The sequence below is a fragment of the Nicotiana sylvestris genome, chromosome 5, assembly GCF_000393655.2.
Source record: "Nicotiana sylvestris chromosome 5, ASM39365v2, whole genome shotgun sequence".
NCBI lineage: Eukaryota > Viridiplantae > Streptophyta > Magnoliopsida > Solanales > Solanaceae > Nicotiana > Nicotiana sylvestris.
The window spans coordinates 137,120,961-137,138,203 of NC_091061.1; positions in this window are offsets into that span (position 1 = coordinate 137,120,961).

A 17,243-nucleotide genomic window follows, 5' to 3' on the forward strand; every position below is an offset into this window, starting at 1 on the left:
ATTGCCGGCAACTCCGGGAGGAAATGGCCTGGATGCTCGATAATGGACACCTTTGGAAATTCCTCAGCGACCGAGCTAAGAACTAGTCCCGTGAAAGAGAAACGCCGAAAAGAACAAAGAAGACTAATCCCAAATTGTCATCCACACGATCTTTTAAGACACACCCTCGGTTATATTCAAATAGAGGACCACATCGCGTCTGCCAACCAAACGCTGAAACTCAAGAGCGCCATCACCACTGAGGTATAATTATCTCCCCTTTTTTTCTATTTTTTACTTTATGATAACTTTTGCACAGGCCATCGACCAAAGCAATCGAAGATGCCGAATCAGCCCGAAGACCTCGGGGTTCCGAAGCATCTATAGTACTTTTTCCTTATCCCAAAATGGGTTTTTACCGGCAAGGTTTTTAACGAGGCAACGTCCACGCGCTACCTAAGGAGGATCCAACAAGCGTACGAGGCTTCTTTTGCAATCCACCCCGAACACTTGAGGAAACCCCCTATAGAGGTCATCTACTGGGAAGAACCAGGGAACGACAAACAAGGTTCTAATAGGAAATGATGTACCGGGCCAAACGATCACATGAACCGTGTCCGCATAAGCCGGGCTCATGGCAACGAAACAACATGAACTAATGCCAAAAAATTAAAGAGTATCTTTCGCCAAAGCATTTTGTACTACAAAGAAAATTTAGCATTTTCACAACAAGGATCCCTCCACCGAGAATGCCCCGAAATACTCGAAGACTAGCATCAATAACTCGGCACCCGCATGACCCCAGGATCAGAACTCCATAATCCCTCAACGAGGTAGCACAAAAATCATGAAAGATTTCTAAAAGGGAAAAATGTCCCGAACACTCGGAGACTGGCATCGCAAACTCAGAAAGCATATAACCCTAGGGTTGGAATCTCCAAGGTCGCGAGCCCTCAATGAGGCAATTCTAAGTTCACGAGTAATGTCCCCCGAGCCTAAGAAAACTCGATGACTCGGAGACTGTCCCTAATCACCATTCACTTAAAAGCCAGAGGCCAAAAGACCTCGAGCGGGCAGACTCGGTCTAGTAAGACCTATTTAGGGCAGCAACGAAAACTGTAAGACCTCAAGCAAGGCATGAATCATACTTGTACCAAGTATCAACAAAACTGTAAGACCTCAAGCAAGGCATAAATCATACTTGTACCGAGTATCAACAAAACTCTAATACTGCAAAAGGCATGAAAATTTTGTAAGACTCCAGAAAGGGCATACCCTCGATGTAGACGCCTAAACTACTACACTCGGGATTAAAAATGGCTTCGGCCAAACACAAATGACTACGGTCATACAGTTGTACTAGCCGAATTAATGCGACTCGGGGACGCCCTATGATCGCTATAAAATCATAGGTCATTACTTCGAATCTACTTCGAAAAGAACCGGTTAAACAGGCTACCCTCGACAGTCAAAATAGCTTCGACCATGTCAGCTCCAAATCATAAGGCTTCGAGCTACTCAGCCTATGAGCCAAACCTTCCGAGGTGCTCGAAGATCGCTGCAAACAACTTGAAATCGAGGTTCTTCCCGAACTGACTACAGGTCAGGCAAAATCATTTTAAAAAGTCCTTAACGAGAGGAAAACAAAGCCTAGATATGCCTAAGGCCAAAGTGTAAGAGTCATTGTCGCCAGCCTAATGAGCCCCAGGGCCACACACACTAAAAGGTCGCAACGACCAAAAGCATAAGAGCCACTATTGCTAGCTTAAAATTTGAAAGCTTGAGGGTCAAAATGAGCATGAGTCGTAACCCGATTCAGAGATCGGACCCAAAATAGTTAACTATACATGCCTAAGGGAAAAGCGTAAGAGACATCATTGCCAGCTTATTGAGCCTCAAAGCCACACATATAGAAGGTCGCTTCGACCCAAGGTATAAGAGCCATTGTCGCCATCCCGCACAAATACAAAACTTGAGGGTTGATTGAGCTCGAGTTGAAACCCGACTCGGAGACTGAACCCTAAATAGTTAAAATGCATTTGCCCAAGGACAAAGGGTAAGAGCCTTTGTCGCCAGCCTAACGAGCCTCAGGGCCGTACCACAAATTTAGGATTTCTACGAGCTCGAAAGTCAAATCAACCTTGTTGAAATCTTGACAAACAAAAACACAAAATACAGAAATTGCAGGGTTCCCCCCTTATACATATAGGTGATAAAATACAAGCTCCGTTTACAACATACTATGAAAGCTATGTACACAAGAATAAGGTAGGAAGTAAATGTCCCCCCTCTATGACTATGGCTCGGCGCCCCCTACCACGCTATCTTCAACATCATAGAGAAGGAACTTGGCGTCATACACCTCCCCTTTGGCTTGTTTGATCTCTTCTGAGATATCAAAGTCCCTGGAGTGAATCTCCTCAAGAACTTCCCTACGATATTTGCACCTCTCATACTCCTTGCTACTGCTCGTACGATCGAGAGCTCTCTTTACATCAGCTTTAGTAACGACACCACTCTTCAAATGGGTCACCACTTTCTATCCCGCCCTAGTGTTGCTCATCACAACCTCGGCCCAGACATTCACCACCTTGTCCTTTGCCTTCAAAAGCTCAGATGTAAGCCTTGCGATCATATTCACTTGTGCAGAATCATTCGCACGAACGGTCTGGATTTGCACCTTAATATTAGAAACTATGGCTAGATCACTCTCTTTGGCCGTAAAATGGGTACTTACATGCGCCTGTAGCTCGTATAATTTGCATTTGGCTCGACCAACCTCGCCTCAGAGCTATCCCAACTCATCCGCCTTGTTCTCCAACTGAAATATCAAAACATCAAGCCGCCGAGATGAAAAAGGGAGTGCAAGCCAACATGGAATGCATGGTACCTATTTTTCTAGGCAGATCTCATGGCTTCGACTCCGGTGCACCTCATGCCACAGGGAAACTAGCTAGCTTTTCTTTTCTGCACAAAGAAGCTTAAGGGATCTTTCCTTACCCAAAGCCTCACGCAACAGGGCCTCACAGTGAAACAGTTTGAATTTGAGCCTGTCGAAGGCCTGTGAAAGAAAACTAAATGAAAAAAGAAAAGCACGAGACCAGAATAATCTTACAGTGATCAAAACTCACCATAAGTCCGAGCCACTGAGCCTCGCCAAAGGACGAGCTAATATCTGAGGGCTTACTACCTTCAGAAGGTAGCTGATCGACTGAATCACTTCTTCTTAACTACTGAGAAGGAGTCGCTCCACTTCAAACTCCTTCTCACCCAGGAGCATCTTTTCGTTTGTCATTAATCCCCCATCCCGAGGCCAGTGATCTCTCCTCCTCCCCCAGAGGACACGTCCTTATTTCGGAAAAATCTCTAATACCTACGGCAGTTGAGATAATAAGCAAAAAAGAAAAGCGCCATTTTTAGGAAACAAAACACTGGACACCTACCACGATGCTTCGCCTCCCATCTCTCTTTGGACAAATCTCGCAACCGGTGCCTATCATAAATTGAGCAAGCTGCCAGCTTACGAGAGGAATCGGCTAAATCAGGTATCTCGTTCGGCGACCAATGAGTTGCTACAAATATGGAACAGAAAGATATCATTTCGAAGCCTGTCTCTGATCAAAACGATGATAGTTCAGATGAGACACTTACATGTGAAGTTCCATTTCTTAGGAAATAGCAAAAATTCTCTAAGGATGACATCGGTTGTTCGATTCCAAACGAACTGATTCATCCATTCGAGGTCCTCGTCCTATTCGCTACCGATGACAGGAGCTCAGGTGGATTGACGCGGGAGAGAAATCAAACCCTGATAACGAAGTGGTAGATATAACCTTACAGGATGGCTAAGAGTAAATTCTATCCCAGCCTTATTAGTAAAATATCTCATCGTCTGTACTATTTTCCAAAGGAAGGGGTGAGCATGCACCAATGTAACTCGATATCTTCGATAGGGAAACCAGCTAGCTTTCCTTTTCTGCACAAAGAATCTTAAGGGATCTTTCCTTACCCAAAGCCTCCCACAACAGGGCCTCACAGTGAAGCATCTCGAATTTTAGCCTGTCGAACGTCTGTGAAAGAAAACTAAACGAAAACAGAAAAGCACAAGACTGGAATAATCTTACAGCGATCAAAACGCACCATAAGTCCGAGCCACTGAGCCTCGCCAAAGGACGAGCCAATATCCAAGGGCTTACTACCTTCAGAAGGTAGCCAATCGACTGAATCATTTCTTCTTAACCGTTGAGAAGGAGTCGCTCCACTTCAAGCTCCTTCGCACCCCGGAGCATCTTTTCGTTTGTCATCAATCCCCGATCCTGAGGCCAGCGATCTCTCCTCCTCCTTCAGAGGACACAACCTTATTTTGGAAAAATCGCCAATACTTGCGATAGTTGAGATAATATGCCAAAAAGAAAAGTGTCATTTTTTGGAAACAAAACACTAGACACGTACCACGATGCTTCGCCTCCCATCTCCATTTGGACAAATCTCACAACCGGCGCCTATCTTAAATCGAGCAAGTTGCCAACTTATGAGACCAATTGGCTAAATTGTGGACCTCGTTCGGCGACCAATGAGTTGCTACAAATATGGAATGGAAAGATATCATTTGAAAGCCTGCCTCCGGTCAAAAAGATGATAGTACATGTGAGACACAAACATGTGAAGTTCCATTTCTTAGGAAATGGCAAAAATTCTCTAAGGATGACATCAGTCATTCGAATCCAAACAAACCGATTCATCCATTCGCGATCCTCGTCCTCTTCGCTACCAATGATAGGAGCTCAGGTGGATCGACACTGGAGAGCAATCAAACCCTAATAACGAAGTGGCTGATATAACCTCACGAGATGGCTGAGGGTAAATTCTATACCGGCCTTATTAGCAAACTATCTCTTCGTTTGTACTATTTTCCAAAGGAAGGGGTGAGCCTGCACTAATGTAACTCGATATCTCCGACAGGGAAACCAACTAGCTATCCTTTTCCGCACAAAAAAGCTTAAGGGATCTTTCCTTACCCAAAGCCTCCCGCAACGGGGCCTCACAGTGAAGCATCTCATATTTCAACCTGTCGAACGTCTGTGAAAGAAAACTAAATGAAAACAGAAAAGCACGGGACCGGAATAATCTTACAGAGATCAAAACTCACCATAAGTCCGAGCCGCTGATCCTCGCCAAAGGCCGAGCCAATAGCTAAGGGCTTACTACCTTCAGAAGGTAGCCGATCGACCGAATCATTTCTTCTTAACCATTGATAAGGAGTCGCTCTACTTCAAGCGCCTTCGCACCCCGGAGCATCTTTTCGTTTGTCATCAATCCCCGATCCCGAGGCTAGCATTCTCTCCTTCTCCCCCAGAGGACACAACCTCATTTCGGAAAAATCTTCAGTACTTGCGGTAGTTGAGATAATAAGCCGAAAAGAAAAGTGTCATATTTAGGAAACAAAACACTAGACACCTACCATGATGCTTTGCCTCCCATCTCCCTTTAAACAAATCTCGCAACCAGCGCCTATCATCAATCGAGCAAGCTACCAGCTTACGAGACCAATCAGCTAAATCGGGGACCTCATTTGGCGACCAATGAGTTGCTACAAATATGGAACGGAAATATATTATTTTGAAGCCTGCCTCTGGTCAAAACGATGATAGTTCAAATGAGACACTTACATGTGAAGTTACATTTCTTAGGAAATGGTAAAAGTTCTCTAAGGATGACATCGGTCGTTCGAATCCAAACGAATTGATTCATCCATTCGCGATCCTCGTCGTCTTCGATACCGATGACAGGAGCTCAGGTGGATCGACACTGGAGAGCAATCAAACCCTAATAACCAAGTGGCCGATATAACCTCACGAGATGGATGAGTGTAAATTCTATCTCAGCCTTAATAGCAAAATATCTCATCATCTGTACTATTTTCCAAAGGAAGGGGTGAGCCTGCACCAATGTAACTCTATATCTCCGATAGAAATCAAGCACGACCCGGTCGGGGAGACCCGACGCAAAAATATGTTTGTATATGCTCAAAAACCCCTTGACATATGTCGTTACGTTCTCCTCGGAAGAAGGTACTTGTAATACCGCGCCTTCTCCCCATCCGCAATCTTTTCTGATCATTTCGTCGCTTTCCTCTCCCACTAATGATATGATCATCGACACATGCTCCCGATGACCCAGAACATTGGGAGGCCTCCCCGGCGTGTAGCTCTCCTCAAGGCAAGGCGCCCTGAGACTCGCTCACCGAGCACCAGCGGTGCATCACTATCACCAACCGAATGCGGAGCATAGGAAGAACTCCCCTCTCCCTAGCGGTTCGATGTCAGCGTAGCAGTCATGACTACGATAGAATATGGGGAAAAAGATGTGTATCTGAGCAAAAGTTTTTAGTTGAAGCAATGGAAAGACTAACACAAAGCGCTAGGCTTTGCGGAAGAGGTAGTCTCTCAAAGCAGAAAAATCACTAGTGGAAAGACAAGTGAATTGATATATTAGGGCATAGCAATAACTGCCCACCTACCCAAAAGGCCAATTAAATCTGGTCGTGTTAACATCACCCTCTCCTCAGGAAAGGCACTGATAGAATCAGCCCGGGGGCCTTTTTACCAGGTCGAGAAAATGTTGTAACCCAGCAAAATTCGAGAAACTGCAGGGCCTCAAGGGCTCCTCAGTATCACCGGCACCGACCCGTGAGAATCTGTCGATTTAAACCCGGGGCATGGCCCAATTTGAGGGTCCCAGTCACTCAAAAAATGGATTTCGAAAGGCTAACGTCAAAAGTCTAAAGTCTTAATCCGCGAAAACAGAGGAAAAAAATGAAAAACAAAAAAAAAACTGAAAGAAGAAAAGGTCTCTCTTTTTACATCGCCAAAAATGAATCCACAAGAGACATCTTTACAATATCCATCTCTTGGGGGGGGGGGGGCTGCATACAAAAGGAAAAAGAGAGGATGCAAAAAAACGTGGGGACTACTCTTCATCACCACTATCTTCGCCCTCGTCTGGGAAAATTAAAAACGCCAATTCCCTCTCCAATTCATGGGATTCCTCGATATCAACTGACAAATCGATGCCTCTGGCTCCGATCTCCTCCATGGTCTCTCTCCTCGCCTCCGCCTTAGCATGATTAATAGCTCGATCTAGCTTCTGCTCACCTGCTATCGATATGTCGCGAGCTATTTTATGTGCTATAGCCGCGTCATCCTGATAAGTGGCAACATTTCTTTCAACCTCGGACTTAGCCGCGGCCAAGGCAGCAATCTCCTTGAGTGCATTCTTGAGAAGATCATGGGATGGTGCTAACTCCTCAGTCGCTAACTCACTTTGCTTCCTCGGCCAGAGGATCTCCGTGTTCAGTCGGCTAATCTACGAACCATTTTGCTCGACCTACAAAAGAAAGGTAAGCCAATTTGTGCTGGAATATGGGAGCAAAGGTCAGATACATGCAGGGCGACATAGCAGTGCAGCGAGGTCAACTTTTTCTCATAGCGCTCTCTCCAAAGCAGCTCGGACCTCTCCTAAATCTTTCTCTCCTCGGGCAGAGTGAGCGTCTGAATCCAGCAACATCGAGGTAAGCTTCTTGCACTCTTTTTCACGGTAAGAAAGCTCCTCACGGAGCCTAAGGAGTGCATGATCATACATATCCTTGCATTGTGACATAGCGGAAGAGTTATAAAAACATGAATGACACCCAAGATTAAAAGAAATATATGAAAGATAGCAATCACCTACTGCATGAGTGCCTCCACTGCCTTGATGACCCCAGGAACATCAAGACCGATGTTATCGCTAGCACTGTCAAAGATGTTGGCAAGGGTGCCTCCCCTTTTGAGAGGAATCCCTGCTTTGACGGTGTTCACTTCTTGAGTGTCCCTCAGTTCCCCCGACGAGACCTGAAAGCACGAGATGACATCATTCATGTCGTTGATTTCCCCAAAAGGCAACCCTGCTCCTGAAAAGCTCTAGGGCCCGACCCTTCAGGATCGATGGCTGTAGTCCCCCTAACGAAAACTATGCCAAACCTGGTCATGTGATCTAAGGCCACAATAAGACCCTCCTCAAGGGTCCCCAATTTGTGGGACCGATCCGAGTCGGCCGTTCCAAACTCAGTAGCCTCTGATCGAGGCGCATGCGAGGTTCCCGCGCGTGACCCCATCCTCCGTGCTAATTGGCACTCATCATCATCCTAATCCTCGGTGCCAGGATTTGCCCCTGAAGTTGAAGCGAAGGTCCTAGCAGCGGCTTGATGCTCGAGTGACCTAGGTTTCTTTATCGTAGGAAAGTCAACAGCCGCCTTGCCCTCTCTCTTCTTGCCCTTGCCGATCTTTGAAACCTACGTCCCACCACTAAGGGTGGCCTCATCTCCATATTTTTGCCAAGGCCTGCACAAGAGCACGATAACCATAATTTTCAGCGCAAGGGGCGCAGGGAGAAATGCAGAAACACAAATCTAAGAAATAGACAACAAAGAAGCTCTACTATTATTCTTGGCCTTCCATCGCTCCTTGGCCAAGTCGGTCCAAGACCGGACATGATATGGGAATGCAATGTTATCCACCCAGCAGGTCCGAAACTGCCTCATGGTAGCAAGCAGCAGCTACGTGAAACGACAAAGAGGTCATCATTCCGGGAGGAAAGGGAAGAAAATTACAAAACATGGTTAAGGAAGAGTCGATTACACTGTGTGTTCCATCTCTCCGGGAAAGGAATCCTCCAGGCCGGAGTGATGTCCAAGGTCCTTACCCGAACGAATCTGCTCATCCATCCTCGGTCCTTCTCCTTGTCGGTGCTCGAGAAAAATGATTTTATTGGATCGATTGTGGAACCTGATCAAACCTCGATAAAATCGAGGGTTGTACAACCTAATCAAATGGTTGAGGGTGAAAACTTCACCCGCAACCCCTTCAGTGAAATGACGGAGCATCAATACTATCCTCCAAATAGCGGGATAGATTTGGCCGAGCGTCACTTGATATTTGTCTCGAGTGTATATCCGCGATATTGTCAAACTTCATGGCATGCCGGTATTATCATCTCTGATAGGGGTACACAGTTTACATCACAGTTCTGTAGAGCCGTATAGTATGAGTTGGGTACTCCGATGGAGTAGATCACAACATTTCACCCTCAAACGGATGGACAATTCAAGTGCACTATTCAGATTCTTGAGGATATGCTTCGTGCGTGTGTGATGGAGTTTTTTGGTTCGTGGGATCAGTTCTTACCACTTGCAGAGTTTGCCTACAATAACAGTTATCAGTCCAGCATTCAAATGGCACTGTATGAGGTTTTGTATGGTAGACGGTGTCGGTCCCTAGTGGGTTGGTTCGAGCCGGGCAAGGCCAGATTATTGGGTACGGACTTGATTTAGGTTGCCTTGGAGAAGGTTAATGTGATTCAGGATAGACTTCTCACAGCCCAGTCCAGACAGAAGATTTAAGTGGACTGGAAGGTTCGCGATGTTGCATTCATGTTTGGGGACCATGTTTTGCCTATGAAAGTCGTTATGAGGATCAGAAAGAGACAAGCTGAGCCTAATGTTTATTGGTCCCTTTGAGGTGTTGCGGCGAGTTTGAGAGATTGCTTATGAGCTTGCCTTACCTCCCAGCCTAGCAGGAGTTCATCCGATGTTTCATATTTTGATGCTCATGAGGTACCACGACGATCCGTCTCATGTGTTGGATTTAAGCTCAGTCCAATTGGACAAGTATCTATCTTACATTGAGGAGCTAGTGGCTATTTTGGACAAGCAGGTTCGAAACTTGAGGTCAAAAAACATTGGATCAGTAAAGGTTCAGTGGCAGGGTCAGCGGGTCGAGGAGGCAACTTGGGAGACCGAGCAGGATATCTGCAGCCGTTATCCTTATCTTTTCACCACTTCAGCTATGTCTCTATGTTCGTTCAAGAATGAACGATTATTTTTAAGAGAGGGTGGATGTACTGACCCAGCCGGTCATTTTGATAGTTATAGCCCCGATCCCCTTTAAAATGCTTTCCCCGTATCTATTTCCGCTATTGTGACATGCCGAGAGTCTTTGTTTTGGTATTGGAGAGTTTTGGGACACTTAGTCCCTAACCGGACGCTTAAGTTTGAGAACATGGACCGTAGTTAGAACTTAGTGAAGATAACTCCGAAATGGTATTCTATCAATTTCGTTAGATCTGTTGGGTGATATTGGGATTAGGGGCGCGTCCGGATTGTGTTTTGGAGGTCCGTAACTTATTTAGTCTTGAAATGGCGAAAGTCGAATTTTTGGAGTTCATGACCGGTTGTGGAATTTTTGATATCGGGACCGGAATTTGATTCCAAAAAATGGAGTAGCTCCATAATGTTGATTAAGACTTCTGTAAAATATTTGGTGTTAATTGGACGTGGTTTTATAGGTTTCAACATCGGTTGTGGAAATTTTAAGTTTCAAGTTCTTTAAGTTTTAATTGCAAGGTGATTCGTGATTTTAGCATAGTTTGATGTGATTTGAGGGCTCGACTAAGTTCGTATAGTGTTTTAGGATTGGTTGTTATGTTTGGTTTAGGTATCGGGGGCGTCAGGTGCTTAACAAATCATTTTTGAACTTTGGAGTTGGCAGATTTTCTGGTATTTTATTGCTGACAATTCCTTCATCATGTTTGCGAAAGGAAAAACGCGTTCGCGAAGAGGAATTTGTGGCAGATGAGATTTTGTGCTTCGCGTTCTCGTAGGAGGTCCCGCGTTCGTGAAGCATTGGGAAGTTGGCTTACCTGTTCGTGATGTAGGTCTCGCGTTCGTGTAGATGGAATGGCCAGCTGGGTCCCCATGCCTTATGCCTACATGTTCGTGATGTTGGTACCGTGTTCGTGTAGGGTTGAGTTGATAGGCATTCACGTTCACGATGAAGAAATTCTGGGCAAGAGTAAATTGCTCTTCGCGAACGCGAGGGTTATTCTGGGTTCCCGAAAAAGGGAACACCTGGGCAGAATTTAATGCTCAAAATGAGTGTTTTGAGTTCATATGACAAAATTAAAATGGGAGCTCGGTAGAAGGAGAAATTTCGAGGGATTTTTAGAGGAAGTTATTGGTAATGATTCCTAATTCTTTTAAGGTTATATCCCACTAATCTATGTTTGATTTACTCATTTAAATTCGGACTTGGGGTGAAAAATTGAAAAAACATTTGAGAATAGTTCTTAAGAAAAATTTGGGATTTTGATCGAGATTTTGGTATCGGATTTGAGTAATTTTGGAACGAATAATGTCATGAGTGAATGGATGTCCATATTGTTGACTTTTACCAGACTCTGATACGTGGGCTTGGGGAGACTTTTTTAGCGATTTTCCAATTTCATGCGTTAGCTTTGATTTATTAGCTAAATTAGTTTCTTGTAGTTACATTTATGTTGTGTAATTGATTTTGGCTAGATTTGGGCCACTCACAGCCAGATATTCATGGGAAAGGCATTGTGACTGATTAATTGAGTTTGTTTCGAGGTAAGTGGTTTGCCTAACCTTGTGTGAAAAATATCCCCTTAGGATTTGGTACTGTTTTGATATGTGAGCGTCGTGTACGTGAGGTGACGAGTACATACACGGGCTACTTGTTGTAAAACTCCATTTTTTCACTAAGTCATAACCTATTTTTCCTTATTTGAACTACAGTAGCATATGTAACTATCCTGTTTTGTTTAGAATTGCATGCCTACGTATTTTAACCGCCTATCTGAACTCTATGCTACATGTTTAGTGAAATTACCTATTTCCCTTGACTTGAACTTAGTCTAAACGTAGGTTTTCTTGCTATAACTGTTATTTCTGTTGGTTGAGCTGCATATTTACTTTAGTAATATGGAACGGTATTCTAGGAGATCCCCCTGTACTACATATTTACTTTGGGAGTATGGAATGGTATTTTGGGAGATCCCCCTACACTGCATATTTAGTTTGGAACTATGAAACGGTATTCTGGGTGATCCCCCTGCACATTTACGTTTGGGACTATGGGATGGTATCCTGGGAGACCCTCTGTTTTTATTTTTGTGTTCTAAGTTGTTGCCTTTCTATGATTATATTCTTATTAATTTACAGTATTTGTTTTTACTGCGACATCTCATTCTGTCTTATTTTATTATATATACTCCAGCAGGGCCCTAACCTAATCTCGTCACTACTCGATCGAGATTAGGCTTGGCACTTACTAGGCACCGTTGTGGTGTACTCATGCCCTTCCCTGCACATGTCTTTCATGTGCAGATCCAGGTACCACTTATTAGTCATAGTATAAATTAGGCGAGGCAGCTGTAGAGACTTCAAGGTATATCTGACGTGTCCGCAGACCTCAGAGTCCCTATCAAATCTTCCCCATGCCAAACATTTCTTGCATTTCCTTTTGTTAGACTCTGGAGTATAGGGATTCTATTTTCTTTTTATAGTTTGTGACTAGCGATATTTCGGGTTTTGGGAGAATTTATGTACACTTCGAGAGTAGTTATTGGATATGTCGAGCGACATGTAAATTTCTTGTTAAAATTTACCTGTTAGTTGTTAGTTGTTCTGTTTTCGTTTCATTTTCCGCAAATGTTAGGCTTACCTAGTCATGGAGACTGGGTGCCGTCACGACATTTCATGGAGAGAGAACTTGGGTAGTGAAAAAACTGACAGGTTTGCTTCCATATCGCAAAGGCAAGGCCAGACCTCGCAAATGCGAAGTTTGAGACCTGCAATAGAAACTGAACACTAGCTGAGTTCGAAGTCCAAGTTTAACTCAATAGCCTATCCAAAACTCACCCAAGCCCTTGGGGCTCCAAAAAAAACATGCACACAAGTCTAAAAAAATTATACAAACTTTCTCGTACGATCAAATAGCCAAAATAACACATAGAACTACGAATTGAGCACCAAATCAAATGAAATTTTTAAGAAAACTTTGAAACTTCGATTTTCACAACCAAACGTCCGAATAACGTCAAACCAACTCTATTTCTCACCAAATTTGACAGGTAGGTCATAAATATGGTATTGGACCTATACTAGATTCTGGAACCAAAATACGGACCCGATATCCAAAAAGTCAACCATTGGTCAAACATTTCAAATTCATTAGACCTTTAACTTTCAAATTTCAACAAAGTCTGATAACTCGGGCTACGGACTTTTGAATTCAATTTCGTGCATACACACAAGTCCCAAATAATGATACGGACCCACTAGGATCACACAAATACAAATTCGGGTTTGTTTTCTCAAAACATTGACCGAAATAAACTCAAATGGATTAAGGCAAAACTTTCACACTTTCTCAGTTTTAACATAAAAGCTTTTCGCATATTGAGGAGGGCTAGAATGAGGTATTTTGTCACGCCCCAACCTGGGGAGGTGTGGCTGGCACTGGTGCCGTACTAGCCTGAGCGAACCTTTCTATAACTCGTTTGTTTCTCTTCTGTAACTATCATGGGCCAACATAACCACAACTTGTAATGTATAACTATAAGCGGGAAAGTATTGTATCAATGAACCATCGTTCTTAAAACATGAATACATATGGGCCGTCAAGGCCTCTGCCATACTATACAATTAAACCTCTATCTACAAAGCCTCTAAGATTATTTGACATCAAATGGGATAGAGTAACGGCCTACCCATAAGTCTGTAGCAAAACTCTTACATAATGACTTATAGACTCAGCTGAACTCCAAATGAGGTGGAGTCTTATGGATCCTTCGTTGAATGCTAACCTCATCTACTACGAGGGAACTAGATACATCCTTATACATGCTTGAATATCAACTTACGTGAATGAATAATATAAACATCCTTAACTGCTAAGAATAGAATCACCTATGGAATAGCATTATGTTTACGTATCGTTACTTGGATCATGCCAAAAGAAAGAAGGTATAACCTTAATATACCTGAGTTGATTCTCTTGACAATCCCTCTAACACAAGTTAATTGCGACAAAATATGTGATGGAAAGATCGGAGTAGGAAAAATCCATATGATATTCTTGATATCATAGCATGTTATTTCTCATCCGACTAATATTAACTCCATGGCAATATAACACTGGCAATGATTAACAACCATTAAACCCCTTCATCACCAACGTTGCTGGTCTAAGTTATAAAATGGTAAGAATTCCATAACTTCCTTTATATTCTTCAAGTCATATTACTAATAAACAGACCCAACCAAGGACTTATCCAATGAGTCTTACGTGTAGACAAGACATTTTTGTCTTATGACTCATTATTCATATGGGTGCCAACTTGGGCTTGACTTAATGCCATGTGGCAGCTCTAAAACAATTCTTATTTAATTAATCGTTAATAATATCACAATTATCCCCACACTTAATCAATTATCCACATAATTAATAATTATCTCAAATTACTTAAAATACTACCTACTTTTAACCCACTTTATACATATCCTACTATCATGGTCATATGTTACCATATTAAAACAATACATACACTATTATTTTTTTAAAACATCCTTGTAAAAATACATATATTTTTTCAACTTCTAATTTTCCTAATCTCATATAAAGAATACAAATTTTCGTATGCTTAATACTTAAAATGGTAAAAAGATAACCTTCTTTTCTTGTGAGATAATAATTTCTGTCATTACAATAAAGAAAATCTCATAAACTTTCTTACATTATGAGTATATTTTATTTTACCATATTTTAAAATAGTAATAATGGTAACTATCAAAAATTATACTTATAAACTTTTGCCAAAATACTCCGCTTAAAGAAAATACCATAATATCATAATATCCAATGGTATCAAGGTTGGTAAATTTACAGGTTCTTATAATAACATAGTCACAAATCCTCAATAATCTCATGAATGGTCTTAATCCCTTTAAGCTCATATGGATTACTACAAGTTATCCTAATATTAAAGTAGGGGATGTAACATCCTTCCCCCTTTCAGAACATTCTTCTTCGAATTTTAACTCTTAGAAATTTAAAAAAAATTCACTAGGGTCTCCTCTGTAAATTAAACTAACACCCACACAATATCTGAAGTCTTGTCTTTTTAGAACCGTTTGTACTTGAGTATCTCGTATCTTATTTACCTTAACCTTACTTACTTTTCAATCTCATATCATATCTTCTATTTCTTCCATAATCTCTCTACTGTAATACCTACACCTCTGGTGCATACAAAATCTGGCAAAAGCTTCATACTAAAACCTTAGGACTTATCTTTATGGCACGATCTGGAAATTACAGAAGGGTGGCATTTCCTAAATTCACTATATCTTCTCAATTATAAATGTGGCACGCAACACACCCATGAGTGAGACTCTACTAGGAACGGCTTTGTAAACTCATTAGGACATGCCCCGCTCAAATACCACTTTGTCACGCCCCAAACCCAGGGAGGCGTAGCTGGCATCCAGTGCCGTATTGGCCTGAGCGAACCACTCTGCAACTATTTTTTTTCTTTCTAACTATCACGGGCCAACATGGCCACAACTCGTAATGTATAGCTATAAGTAGGCAACACTGTATCACCGAACCATTTTTCTTAAAATATGAATACATATGAGCCATCAAGGCCTCCAACATACTGTGCAAAATGAACCTCTATCTACAAATCCTCTAAGATTATGCGACATCAAATGTGACAGGGTACCGGCCTACCCGTAAGTCTGTAGCAAAAATCTGACACGATGACTCGTAGACTCGGCTGCAGTCTGAATGAGGTGAAGTCTAACCGATCCTTCGATGAATGTGAATCTCGTCTACTTTAAGGGCTCGTCAAACTTATTATCTATACCTGCAAGCATGAATGCAGCATTCCCAACAAAAAGGACGTCAGTACGAATAATGTACTGAGTATGTAAGGCAGAACTGAAATATAACCATAATTCAACATTAATTAAAGACATATAAGAATCAACCTGAATCTCTGAAGTGCCACCGTATATGCATGGTTATTATACATATAATGCTTCTGTGATGACCTAAAATATCATCACTTGTTTGAAAAGTGAATTATGCGTTCTGAGGCCTTAAAAACCTCTTTTGGCATAACTTCAATTTGCTTGCGCAATCTGGGCGCGATTCTGAAAAGCCATTATGTGAAAATCTGTGAAAAATGATTAATTTTAACTTTAAAATGGATTTAAGTTGACTTCTGTCAACATTTTGGGTAAATGGATCTGGACACGTCATTTGACGGTCCCAAAGGGTCCGTAGGAAAATATGGGGCCTGGGCATATGCCCTGAATCAAATTCTGAGGTCCCAAGCCTGAGAAATGAATTTTTAAAGAAAATTGTTTTTTGGAATTATTTATGAGTTTTGGAAATGAAATGTGTTTAAAATTTGATGGTATCAGGCTAGTATTTTGGTTCCGGCGCCCGATACTGGTCTTATATGTGATTTAAGATAAGTCTGTGAAATTTTGTAAAAAACTGACTTGAAATGATATGAATCGGACCTTATTTGAGGAAATTGGAAAACTTTGAAGTTCTTAAGAAATTTCATGATTTAGATGCTAAATTCATAGTTGATGTTATTTTACTGATTTGATTGCATGAGCGAATCTGTATGATGTTTTTAGGTTGGTGTGCATGTTTGGTTTGGAGCCCCGAGGGCTCGGGTGAGTTTTGGATAGGCCATGGGGTGGATTTTGGACTTGGAAAATTGTAGGTTTTCAGCTGGTGTAATAAGGTCTGTAGGCTTCGCAAATGCGAGCTTGCAAATGCGAAGAATGCACTGGCATCCTGAGTAGCAAATGCGACTGTTTTTTTGCAAATTCGATTTCGCATTTGCGAATGGTCTCTCGGAAATGCGATGATGAATAGAAAGCTGAGTAGATCGCAAATGCGACATTTTCTTCGTAAATGCGAAAGTCCAATTTCCTAAGGGGTTCGCAATTGTGAACTCTGGTCGCAATTGCAACATCAGAGACCTGTAAGTTCATAACTTAGACGCATTTCAACCATTTTCACACTCATTCAAAACCAAAACACCCTAGGACGATTTTTTCAAAGGCAACTTTTTCCCCAAATCGATTGTAAGTCAATTATAACTCATTTCCGTCAATCATTAATATCTTTTCACATGATTTCAACTGAAAATCAATGATTTTCATGGGAGAAATTGGGTGTTTTGGGTAGAATCTAGGTTTTTCAAAATTGGGGGATTGGACCTCAATTTGAGGTCTGATTTCAAAACAAATTATATATTTGAGTTCGTAGGGAATGGCTAATCGGGATTTGGTTTGAACCTCAGGTTTTGACCATGTGGGCCCGGGGGCAATTTTTGAA